Genomic DNA, 11900 nt, shown 5'->3' with positions numbered 1-11900 from the left:
GTAAACTTTTAACAATCATCATCTCCAGCTACTGAGATTATGGATAATTTATCATTCCTCTTTGTATTCTCTGATTCTACACCCAACCAGGGGGAGGGGAGTTCCCACAAGTAATTTTTGACACCATCTGGGTGTCCTAAAATTTAATGCAATTTTGGTATTATTTACCTGGAGGTAGCATCAGATCCCACAGGTTAAGAACTCAGTCCTAGGGTTTCCCTGGTGGCGCAGTGGTTGAGAGTCCGCCTGCCGATGCAGGGGACGCGGGTTCGTGCCCTGGTCCGGGAAGATCCCACATGCCGCGGAGCGGCTAGGCCCGTGAGCCATGGCTGCTGAGCCTGCGTGTCCGGAGCCTGTGCTCTGCAACGGGAGAGGCCACAACAGTGAGAGGCCCGCGTACCGGAAAAAAAAAAAAAAAAAAACTCAGTCCTAAAAGAATGCCCCCCACCCCCCTTCAGCCAGCCAGTTGCAAGTCCAGGTTATCACCTGTGCTTCTGACTAACTGGCTATAAATAGGGGTTTCCAATGACCCTCGCTAGAGCAATTCACAGAACTCAGAGAAATATTCTACTTACCAGATTACTGGTGTATTATAAAAGGATATAACTCAGATACAGCCAGACTGAAGAGACGCATAGACGAGACATGTGGGAAGGAGCTCAGAGTGTCCACGCCCTCTCCCAGTGCGCCACTCTCCCTGAATCTCCACATGTTCACCCACCCAGAAGTTCTCTGAACCCTCTCCTTTGGGGATTTTATGAGGCTTCATTACATAAGCACTATTGTTTAAATCATAGGCCATAGGTGACTGATCTCAATTTCTTCTGCCTCTCTGCACTCAGTAGGTGGATTGGAGGGCTGGGGAATGAAAGTTCCAAGGCTCTAGTCATGTGGTTGTCTCCTCTGGTGACTAGCCTCCATGCTTAGGTGATGTAGGGGCTTTCTAAACTAAATCTCATCAACAGAAGAAAAGACACCTTCATTGCTCTCCTCACAAGAAATTACAAGGGTTTTAGGAGCTCTGTGCCAGAAACAGGATGAAAACAAAATATATATTTCTTATTATAAATCACAATATAACATATCCTTTTAGAGATTACCTGGAAGTTTTCTTTGTCAGTGCATAACACACACAAACACACACACACAAACACATTTCCTATTCTTTATCATTTATATATTTACCATTCACGTTTTGAGTTGAAAATATTTAATCACTAAATTTGACGTGTCTATTTACTCTTTCAAATGATTAATTTTATGTTTTCTTTGTTCAGAAAGCAAAATTCTTATCTATTTCAAGGCTTGAATAGATCGGGTACCTTTCTGATACAAACCAATGTTCTTAAAAAAGTACTTTTATCTACTCTTAAATGTACTTAAGAATTCTGGTTTCATCTCTGACATGTCAAGAGCTTGGAAGTGGTCATTCCAGTCAGTAATATTTTTCTTCCTTACAATAAGAAAAACCTGAACAAACTCAAAGGTAATGACTTTTATTGTACCCATCAAACCATTGAGAACATAGAGCAAACTGTCACCTTGAAATCTGGGGAGATAGGTACATCCAGGGAGTCACGGCCGAGATCAGTTTACCTGGAACAGAAGCTGCTGGAGTCATAAGCTGGTAGAACACTTAAGTGATAATGACAAATTGCTGGAGGCTGAATGTGGACTGTCTTAATCTTGAGAAACTCCTAGGGGAGTGTGGTCTTAGGGGTCCCTAACACATTTTTGGGTTCTCCCAGTGAATAGTGAAAATACCCTATTGTTTCTGGCAGGAGAGGGTGGGGGAAGTAACTATTTTCAAGATATGATCTATTGTCTATAAGAACCACTTTATATATAAAGACACAGGTTAAAAGCAAAGGAATACAGAAAGATGAGCATGCTAACATTTTTTTTAAGGCAATAAATAGTAAAACAAAAATGTAGTTGCAGGGATAAATTAGACAAAAGTCAAACAAGACAAAATAACTACATCCCAAGATTTTCTCCAGTCAGAACTTTCTTATAAGGCCTTAATAGTTTTATTTAAATCTGCAGAGTATAAAATGATATGTTTAAACTACTATGTGATCATATCCTATATTTTCTTACACCATAATTACTTGGCTTTAATGGACTATTAATTCCTATAAGTTTTCAGAAAATGTAATTACTTGAAGATCATAATATAAATAAATATTCAAATTTACCAAGTCTCAAATGAATTAATGCTTTCCTATGCACTAAATATTTAAAATACATCTAAATAAACAATGTGATGGTAACATAATTGTGTCATAGCATGATAATAATATGAGGTATGGCTTGTAAAATAATTTATTGTACCCATGTACATGACAACCAGTAAGACATCCCACTTTTTCCTGTCTTCAGGCACATCGGATTTTTTTTTAATTTTTATTTATTTATTTATTTATTTATTTATTTATTTATTTATTTATTTATTTTTGGCTGTGTTGGGTCTTCGTTTCTGTGCTTGGGCTTTCTCTAGTTGCGGCGAGCAGGGGCCACTCTTCATCACGGTGCGCGACCCTCTCACTGTCGCGGCCTCTCTTGTTGCGGAGCACAAGCTCCAGAAGTTCAGGCTCAGTAGTTGTGGCTCACGGGGCTAGCTGCTCCGTGGCATGTGGGATCTTCCCAGACCAGGGCTCGAACCCGTGTCACCTGCATTGGCAGGCAGATTCTCAACCACTGCGCCACTAGGGAAGCCCCAGCACATCGGATTTTGATTATGACCCCTAAAGTCACAAAAAATAATTTTCTATCTCATAACGTGTAATTCATTTGTAAAATGTTAATATATTCTATTGGGTTTTGCCACTGTTGCTAAGTTTATTCAAAAGAGTTATCAAATTATAATTAAATGAACAGGGATCTGCGTGGCCTGTGTAAATATTGTAATTGGTTCATACATATGTAATGCCATTAATTAATGTGCAGTACCAGGTAATTTTGAAATAAGTATTGTCGTCTCTAATGGCCATTTTATACATAAAATATTTTATCTCCCAAGAATATATTCTGAAAAGAAATCCAAAGTTTATTTGAATAGAACTTTCCTTGAAAAGTAAATACTAGGAAAATACTAGAAATTATATTTCATAATGTGGATGAAAATTGCCAACGACTTTGATGCATCACTCTTAATAGAACTGTTCTCCTTTACCACCATAGTTGATGAGGAGGTGCTGCCAGACTTTCCACTCCTGTGAAATGGCTACAACCGTACCCCATTAGAAATACCCATGGGAAAAAAAAAAATGCCCACGGAATGTGACAAGTTGTACCCACTCTCTGTCAATTACATTTCTTTACGTCAAGTTAAAAAATTTCTCTTCACGAAGAGAGTTGATTGGTCTTCATTTAGAAACACATAATACACATTTTTCAACTTAGAAATAGACTACATAAAATAAGACCTCACATTAACTATAAACTTGTAATTCACATTTACCCCTTCTCCTTTTTTCATCTTGATTTTTATCCAGTTTACTGCTAAAATGTTACATTATCATCATTTACCTTTTCATTTCTATATGTTCTAAAAGTTCTTTATGAGCAAATTAACTTTCAATTTAAAAAGATTTAAGAATAGGATGTTTTATTAATTGACATCTATTGTCTGTTCTCTTGGTACAGATGTTAAGAGAGCAAAGTGACAGATGGATGCATATTTTCTTCTTTCATGGAATCACTAAAGATTTTATCATAAAATGTAACCCCTTCATACACTGTTAAAGCCATTTGACTTTCAGCAAGCCTGCTCATTCATGACTCTTCATCTGTTTTTATCCAATATTTCAATTAGCCCAACAGAATAATAATTCATTGATTTCAAAAATAATGAATTGTGTCCTCATTAAATTGTTTGACTAAGAGTATAAAGTGAAAAGGGGGTGAACAAATAAATATGTTAAATTCAATCATTAAATAGATGAGGTAACAGAAACTTTGGGGATTGAAGATTAATTTTCCTTTAGGATCATATCTTGGCAATTTAGAATAAGCAAATCTAACCAGGAAACTTCTGACATTAATATAGTACCTATAAATTATTCATTCATTTGCAGATTTCATTTATGTCAAATCTTGTTAGAACAGTTAATTTTACATGAAAGTTTTTCTCAGAGGAAGCTCTTAACAGTTGGACATTAGCATTTTTGAATGAGTCAGCATTTTTCATGTAACAAGATTCCTGTCTTGTTATATTTGCATAATTTAATCATTGCACAGTATAGCATAGATCTAAGAATGTCATTTTTCTTGGATTAAATATTAAAATTATGTGCATAGTAGGGTGGTCACTTATAAGAGAATGAAGAACAGGACATCAGTAAGCATATATAATCAATTTGTTTTATTAGAAAATTAACAGGACTGAAATATGGCCTTAATTAAGCCACTGGTTTGTAATCAAAATGTTAAATCAGTCATAGGAAGTGAGAATTCTATCATCTAAACATACAGGTGAATAGCATATATTATTTAAAATACTTTCTTGACTATAGTGACATTTTATAGTTAGTATTGTAAATTAGTATAATAATTTACCTTGCAAGATTACTCTTCCATTAAATTTAGATCTATGTCCTCTGGTAATACAAATGTTTGTCTTAGTTCAAGAATCTTTTATATTTAGCACCTAATAAAAATCTAAAGATTTCCTTTGGTTTCTTAAAAAAAAAAAAAAGATAATGAGGGTTAATGCTCAAAGAGTTTTAGCAAATGGTTCTGTGAGTCTGTCTTCCACCTCTTCTTTTACTAACTCCAAACGTTATCCTCTTCTCAGATGCTTGTTTGATATTAGATGGGAATTCAGTCCTGATAAAGACAGCCTTAACACCCACAGCTTGACTGAACTTTAGACAGGCTTCTTCTTGCCTCTAGACCCCTGACCTTCCGCTAGCCAGGGCTTTACAAAATTCAGATGGCTAACCACAGAGGCCCCTCCCCTCCCTTTTCTTAGAGTATTTACTTAGAAAACTTGTAAATTTTCTCTCTCTCTCTCTCTCTAAATATATATATATATTATATTATTATATTATATATATTTAAATATATAAATCATTTTAAAAAGCTTCTTGTTGTTTTATAACCCAGGACCTGGGACTTTCTCAAGGACCTGAGAACCATCCCTTTGAAATGTAATCATCGAAGAAGAAAGTGTCCGTATCTCCTATTCTCAGTAGAAAGGTAAGAACCTCTTTTAGGTGGGCACCTCCCTCAAACTTGTAAAACTACATCCTGTCATGAAGAGATGAGAAAGTTTACTTTTCCTTTGGGTAAAGCCAATGAGAAAACAGATGGCTTAGTATCTCCACCCCAGCTCTTACAAACTCCCCTACCTTTTGTTTAGGGAAGTTGAGTTCATCCTGTGTTCGTTTCTCGTCCTTATTTCAGTAGCCTTGAATAAGGTCTTCCTGATAATATCTGGTATGATTTTTGTTCTGACCAACACAAATAGCTGTCTTTGTTCCCCTTGGAACCACACATGACAAGACTTGCAGATTGGATGTGCTAAATCACTCTTGTACCTCAGTGTTGGAAAGCACAGTGATTAGAGAAGAATGAATTTTACTGCAAGAGACTTCAGCCAGACTTGAGACCTTTTTACTCTACACAGTCGGCTCACGGTGGGGAGAGACTGATTTCCTTTCTCCACTTGCGGGACTGAAGATACCTAGAGTGATCCATAATAAAGACCCGAGCCTTAATGTATAAATAAATACATGAATAATTAAACAAACATACAAATAAATAACTGCCCTCTCACAGGGCCTTGCAGCACAATAAAGGGATATCAGATGGACAAAAACAAGCCACAAAAATCCATAAAGTAGAGCTACAGTACAGAAGCAGATGGTAACATGATTTCTCAGGAAAACAATTTAATGAGTAAATTGATGCTACCTTTAAGTAGTACTTAATAGTAGTAATATTTAGTACATTAAATACTGTACTACAGTTAATGATCTGAAGTAGTAGACTAGAATATCAAATGGGAGAATTTTGCTGAAATAAGAAAAAAATTGAAAGAGAAAGAATATATGTGAGAAAATCTTAGCAACTTATTTGAAAAATACAAGAGAACTAACATGGAAATGAAAAAATTTTTTAAATGAAAATGTAATATATGAGAAAAGGAATTTAGTTAATAGAAAAATATTGTTTTCATCTGGAGAAAGATTCATGTCTAAGCTTGAAAGTTTCGTGGAGTTCCTGGAAAAATAGCAATTCTAAGGTAAAAAGAAAACATCATGTTTCCAAAATTGAAATAGGTAAATAAGAAGGAAGAAGATATTAAAGTATCACCACCAGACATTCTGAAACACTTGAAGCAAAAGACATTAGAATATTATCTACACTCTATTAAGAGAAATTTGATGAGTAGAACTCAACAATCCTACACCCAACCAAGACATCTTTTCATTGTTAGTGTGCAAGATAGATATTTCTGAATATGCAAGAATTTAGAGTACACCACAAGTTTTCCAAGACAGAATGCTCATCAAACAATGACTCCAAACAAGAACAGAAAGGAATTGAAATATAAATCCATCAAAGTGAGAAAAATTTAGAAGGAGAATTGTGTTGAAATATATTGGGTTGGCCGAAAAGTTCTTTTAGGTTTTTCAGTAAGCTCTTACAGAAAAACCCGAATGAACTTTTCGGGCAACCCAAATAAAATTTTCACATTACTGGAAGAAATGTGAAGTGTTACATCCTCCTTGAAAGCAGCCTTGTGACAGAAGAAGTGATGGGATACTATATACAACTCTACACACATGAATTTGGCAACTTAGATAAAATGAACTATTTTCTTTTAAATAGGAAAATATCACAACCCATCCAATATGAAAAGATGATTTAAGTAAATTGATTCTAAAAGACTTTACTTTTTTAGAGTGGTTTTAGGTTTACAACAAAATTGAGAGGAAGTTACAAAGATTTCCAATATACCTCCTGCCCCCACACATGCATAGCCTCCTCCATTATCAACATCACTTATCAGAGTGGTACATTTTTTAACAAGGATGAACCTACACTGACACATCATAATCACCCAAAGTCTATAGTTTACCTAACAATTCACTCTTGGTGTTGTACATTTTATAGATTTGGACAAATGAATAATAACATATACATCATTAGACTACCACAGAGAGTATTTTGAATTCCCTAAAAATCAGTTGTGTTCTGCCTGTTCATCTCTCTCCCACTACAACCCTGGCAACAACTGATCTTTTATTGTGTCCATAGTTTTGTCTTTTAATCATGTCAAAACAGTTGGAATCATACAATATATAGTCTTTTCACACTGGTGTCTATCACTTAGTAATATGCATCTAAGGTTCTACCATGTCTTTTCATGGCTTGATAGCTCATTTCTTTTTAGCACTGAAAAATATGCCATTTTCTGGACATACCATAGTTTCTCCATTCACCTACTGAAGGACATCTTGGTGTTTTCAGTTTTGGCAATTTTGAATAAGGCCGCTGTAAATATCTTTGTGCAGGTTTTTGTGTGGACATATGTTTCCAGCTCCTTTGGGTAAATACCAAGAAGGGTGATTGCTGGACAGTATGGTAAAAGTATGTTTAGTTTTGTAAGAAACTGCCAAATGGTCTTCCAAAGTTGCTATGTTGTTCAGCACTCCTACCAGCAATGAATGAGAGTTTTTGTTGCTTCATATTCTTAACAGCATTTGTTGTTTTCAGTGCTTTGGATTTCAGCCATTCTAATAGATCTGTAGTGGTATCCAATAAGTGTGTAGTGGTAGTTGGTTTAATTTTTATTTCCCTGATACGTATAATGTGGAGCATCTTTGCATATGCTTATTTGCCTTCTATATATCTTCTTTGGTGAGGTGTTTGTGAAGGTCTTTGGCCCAATTTTCATCTAGGCATTTGTTTTCTTATTCTTCAGTTTTAAGAGTTTTTTTGGTATATTTTGGGTAAGAGTCCTTTATCAGATGTGTCTTTTTCAAATATTTTCTTCCAGTCTATGGCTTATCTTCTCCTTCTTTTGACATTACCTTTCACATAGCAGAGGTTTTCAATTTTGATTAAGTCTAGATTATCAATTATTTCTTTCATGGATCATACCATTGATGTTGTATCTAAAAAGGCATCACCATATCCAAGGTCATATAGTTTTTCTTCTGTGCTATCTTCTAGGATTTTTATAGTTTTGCATTTTACATTTAGAGCTTTGATCCTTTTGGAGTTACTTTTGAGGAAGCGTGTGTCTACATTCATTTTTTTGCATGTGGATGTCTAGTTGTTCTAGCACCATTTGTTGAAAGGACTATCTTTGCTCTATTGTATTGCCTTTGATCCTTTGTAAAAGATAGTTGACTGGTATTTATAGGGGAGTATTTATGGGTTCTTTATTCTATTACACTGATCTATTTATCTATTCTTTTGCCAATACTACACTGTTTAGATTACTGTAGCTTTGTAGTGAGCCTAGAAATTGGGCAAAGTCAGACCTCCAGCTTTGTTCTTCTCTTTCAATATTGTATTGGCTATTCTGCGTCTTCTGTCCCACCATATAAGCGTTAGAATCACTTTCCTGATACCCGTAGAGTAATTACTGGGATTTTGATTAGGATTGCATATAATTTACAGATTTGGGAAGAACTGACATCTTAACAATATTGAATCTTCCTATCCATGAATATAGAATATCACTATATTTATTAATTCTTTAATTTCATTCATCAGAGTTCTATAGTTTTCTTCATAAAGATTTTGTGTATATTTTGTTAGATTTATGCATAAGTATTTCTTTTTTGGAGTGCTAAAGCAAATGATTTTGTGCTTTTAATTTCAAATACCTCATTCATTTTTGGTTTTGTGTTTTTAATTTCAAATACCTCATTATAGAAAAGCAATTGACTTTTGTATATTAATTTTTTATTCTGAAACCTTGCCTTAATCTCTTATTGGTTCCAGGATTATTTTTGTTTCTCATATTTTCTGCATATATGATCATGTTATCTGTAAAAGAAGACAGTTTTATCTCTTCCTTTCCAATCTGTGTATCTTTTATTGCTTTTTCTTGTCATATAGCATTAGCTAGGAATTTCAGCATGATATTGACAAGATGAGAACTTGGCCTGGCTGAAACCTTGAATTTCACCTTGTAAGATCCTCAGCACAGAATCCAGCTCAGTCAACTCAAACTGCTGATCAACAGAATAATAAATAATGAATACATAATGCAATAATAATTAGGTATGGTTTTAAGTTGATTAGTTTGTGGTAATTTGTTATGCAGCAAATAAAACTAATACACTGATAATAAATCAGCTTTTACTTACAGAAATGGCAGTTTCATATGGTTAATCAAATAGATTTGCCTGTTAATCCCAATATTGACCAAGGCAATAAAATATTTCATGTATTATCCCAGGATATTCCTTATGAATATCCTTAATTCATTAAACTGAATTATGCTGTTGCTCTTTTGACTCTTAACTACTAATTTAAAATTATTTCCAAAATGTCATGATAGACTTTTTAACAATTTCTTAATGTAAGGTGGCTACAGTATTGCAGAATATATATATAATATATATATTTTACATCTTTATTGGAGTATAATTGCTTTACAATGGTGTGTTAGTTTCTACTTTAAAACAAAGTGAATCAGTTATACATATACATATGTTCCCATATCTCCTCCCTCTTGCGTCTCCCTCCCTCCCACTATCCCTATCCCACCAATACAGGTGGTCAAAAAGCACTGAGCTGATCTCCCTGTGCTATGTGGCTGCTTCCCACTAGCTATGTATTTTATGTTTGGTAGTGTATATATGTCCAGGCCAATCTCTCACTTTGTCACAGCTTACCCTTCCCCCTCCCCATATCCTCAAGTCCATTCTCTAGTAGGTCTGCGTCTTTATTCCCGTCTTAACCCTAGGTTCTTCATGACATTTTTTTTTCTTAGATTCCATATATATGTGTTAGCATACAGTATTTGTCTTTCTCTTTCTGACTTACTTCACTCTGTATGACAGACTCTAGGTCCATCCACCTCACTACAAATAACTCAATTTCGTTTCTTTTTATGGCTGAGTAATATTCCACTGTATATATGTGCCACATCTTCTTTATCCATTCATCTGATGATGGACACTTAGGTTCTTTCCATCTCCGGGCTATTGTAAATAGAGCTGCAATGAACATTTTGGTACATGACTGTTTTGAATTATGGTTTTCTCAGGGTATATGCCCAGTAGTGGGATTGCTGGGTCATATGGTAGTTCTATTTGTAGTTTTTTAAGGAACCTCCATACTGTTCTCCATAGTAGCTGTACCAATTCACATTCCCACCAGCAGTGCTAAAGTGTTCCCTTTTCTCCACACCCTCTCCAGCATTTATTGTTTCTAGGTTTTTTGATGATGGCCATTCTGACTGGTGTGAGATGATATCTCATTGTAGTTTGGATTTGCATTTCTCTAATGATTAATGATGTTGAGCATTCTTTCATGTGTTTGTTGGCAATCTGTATATCTTCTTTGGAGAAATGTCTGTTTAGGTCTTCTGCCCATTTTCAGATTGGGTTGTTTGTTTTTTTGTTATTGAGCTGCATGAGCTGGTTGTAAATTTTGGAGATTAATCCTTTGTCAGTTGCTTCACTTGCAAATATTTTCTCCCATTCTGAGGGTTGTCTTTTGGTCTTGTTTATGGTTTCCTTTGCTATGCAAAAGCTTTTAACTTTCATTAGGTCCCATTTTTTTATTTTTGTTTTTATTTCCACTTCTCTAGGAGGTGGGTGAAAAAGGATCTTGCTGTGATTTATGTCATAGAGTGTCGTGCCTATGTTTTCCTCTAAGAGTTTGATAGTTTCTGGCCTTATATTTAGGTCTTTAGTCCATTTTGAGCTTATTTTTGTGTATGGTGTTAAGGAATGTTTTTAATCTCATACTTTTACATGTACCTGTCCAGTTTTCCCAGCACCACTTTTTAAAGAGGCTGTCCTTTCTCCACTGTACATTCCTGCCTCCTTTATCAAAGATACAGTGACCATATGTGTGTGGGTTGATCTCTGGGTTTTCTATCCTGTTCCACTGATCTATATTTCTGTTTTTGTGCCAGTACCATACTATCTTGATTACTGTAGCTCTGTAGTATAGTCAGAAGTCAGGGAGCCTGATTCCTCCAACTCCGTTTTTAGTTCTCAAAATTACTTTGGCTATTCGGGATCTTTTGTGTTTCCATACAAATTGTGAAATTTTTTGTTCTAGTTCTGTGAAAAATGCCAGTGGTAGTTTGATAAGGATTGCATTGAATCTGTAGATTGCTTTGGGTAGTAGAGTCATTTTCACAATGTTGATTCTTCCAATCCAAGAACATGGTATATCTCTCCATCTACTTGTATCATCTTTAATTTCTTTCTTCAGTGTCTTATAATTTTCTGCATACAGATCTTTTGTCTCCTTAGGTAGGTTTATTCCTAGATATTTTATTCTTTTTGTTGCAATGGTAAATGGGACTGTTTTCTTGATTTCACTTTCAGATTTTTCATCATTAGTGTATAGGAATGCCAGAGATTTCTGTGCATTAATTTCGTATCCTGCTACTTTACCAAATTCATTGATTAGCTCTAGGAGTTTTCTGGTAGCATCTTTAGGATTCTCTATGTATAGTATCATGTCATCTGCAAACAGTGACAGCTTTACTCCTTCTTATCTGATTTGGATTCCTTTTATTTCTTTTTCTTCTCTGATTACTGTGGCTAAAACTTCCAAAACTATGTTGAATAAGAGTGGTGGGAGTGGGCAGCCTTGTCTTGTTCCTGATCTTGTCTTGTTCCTGAAAGCATCTGGAAATGATTTCAGTTTTTCACCATTGAGGACTATGTTGGATGTGGGTTTGTCAT

Source organism: Delphinus delphis, chromosome 2 (genome assembly GCF_949987515.2).
Source record: "Delphinus delphis chromosome 2, mDelDel1.2, whole genome shotgun sequence".
Lineage (NCBI taxonomy): Eukaryota > Metazoa > Chordata > Mammalia > Artiodactyla > Delphinidae > Delphinus > Delphinus delphis.
Note: the sequence above shows the minus strand (reverse complement) of the source record.